Source organism: Mandrillus leucophaeus, unplaced genomic scaffold (assembly GCF_000951045.1).
Source record: "Mandrillus leucophaeus isolate KB7577 unplaced genomic scaffold, Mleu.le_1.0 Scaffold35, whole genome shotgun sequence".
Classification (NCBI taxonomy): Eukaryota; Metazoa; Chordata; class Mammalia; order Primates; family Cercopithecidae; genus Mandrillus; species Mandrillus leucophaeus.
In genome coordinates this window covers 2,866,870-2,868,804 of record NW_012103698.1, presented here as the reverse complement: position 1 = coordinate 2,868,804, position 1,935 = coordinate 2,866,870, and positions in this window count along the sequence as shown.

Genomic DNA, 1,935 nt, shown 5'->3' with positions numbered 1-1,935 from the left:
CTGGGCCAGGCACAGTGGCTCACACCTGTAGTTCCAGCATTTTGAGAGGCTGAGGCAGGAGGGTCACTTGAACCCACAAGTTCAAGATCAGCCTGGGCAACATAGTGAGATCCTATCTCTACAAAAAAAAGTTTTTTAATTAGCTAGGTATGATGGTGCACCCTTGTAGTTCCAGCTACTCAAGAGGCTAAGGTAGGAGGATCTCTTGAGCCCAGGAGGTCAAGGTTACAGTGAGTTGTGATCATGTCACTGCACTTCAGCCTGGGTGACAGGGTGACACCCCTGTCTCAAAATAAAAGACAACACTTGAGCTGTAGATTGGATCACAATAAGAGGTATCCATTATGCTTGGAGAAATTTAAAAATGAGATAAAAGGTATCCTGGAATAGACTGTTCATATGTACTGGAAATAGAAAGGAATATGAGAAGTAGGATATGCTAGAAATGTAGAAATAAAATGACAATAAAAAAAAGAACATAGAAATCATTCATAATTCCACCATCCAGGAAAGTTGACTTCCTTGTAGTGCTCCCTCTTTGTGTCCTACTTTTCTCCTAAGAGTATATTCTGAGCATTTTCCCATGATATCAAATATTCTTGAGAATATGATGTTTAATGGCCACCTAATCATTCTATCATATAGATATGCAAACATTTATTTGACCAGTCCTGTGTTGTGAGGCATTCGGGTTGTCTCAAGTTTTTGCTAGGTTCAATTATGCTGTCATGGACTTCTCGTCCAAGTTGGATGTAACAGAAAACCTAGTTCAAACAAGCATGAAGCAAACAGGAGTCAGTGGTGAAACTCAGCAGTGAAGAGGAAAGAAGCTTTGGGCAAGGCTCAGTCAGGGATCCTGCTCCATTTCCCTGGAGTTCTTCAGGGTTTGCCCTTCTCTGTTGGCAGTGGTGCCCTCAGGCTGGCTCCTCTGCAGCCCTTGGGTGATAAACTTTTCTGTTCGTGACCATGGGAGTGGCCTGTTTTGCTCTGACTGGGCCACCTGATGAAAGGGTAGGGATGAGGGAGGGAATCTATAGCCCTGAGTGTCTTGGGTCTGGGTTCCCTGTCTGTCCTTGAGTGGGCAACTGTGGCAAGACATGTGAGGGTGGCTGTTGCACGATGTAGGGGGATGGGGGGAAATGCTGAGGACATAACCAAAGAACATCCTCTGGCTACTCAGAGAGGGCCTGTAGACCAGCAGCCTCCGCATCACCTGGGAACTTACTGGACATGACTCCCAGACCTAGCAGATCAGTCTGCATTTTCATAAGACTTCCAGGAGGCAGTTCTCACATTGAAGTTGAGAAGCCCTGCCCTCTGGCACCCTTGTGTAGGGATCCCTGAAAATAGAATGGCTGGATCAACAGCATGGATGTTTTAAAAATTATTATTATTATTATTATTATTTTTTTGAGATGGAGTTTCGCTCTTGTTTCACAGGTTGGAGTGCAATGGCGGGATCTCAGCTCACTGCAAACTCCGTCTCCTGGGTTCAAGCAATTCTCCTGCCTCAGCCTCCCGAGTAGCTGGGATTACAGACATGCACCACCACGCCTGGCTAATTTTGTATTTTTAGCAGAGACGGGGTTTCTCCGTGTTGGTGAGGCTGGTCTTAACTCTTGACCTCAGGTGATCCACCCACCTCGGCCTCCCAAAGTGCTGGGATTACATGTGTGAGCCACTGCCGCGCCTGGCATAATTTTTTTTTTTTTTTTGAGACAGAGTCTTGCTCTGATGCCCAGGTTGGAGTGCAGTGGCCCAATATCGGCTCACTGCAAGCTCCACCTCCCGATTCAAGCAATTCTCCTGCCTCAGCCTCCCGAGTAGCTGGGACTACAGGCGCACGCCACCTCGCCTGGCTAATGTTTTGTATTTTTAGTAGAGACGGGGTTTCACCATATTAACCAGGATGGTCTCCATCTCCTGACCTCGTGA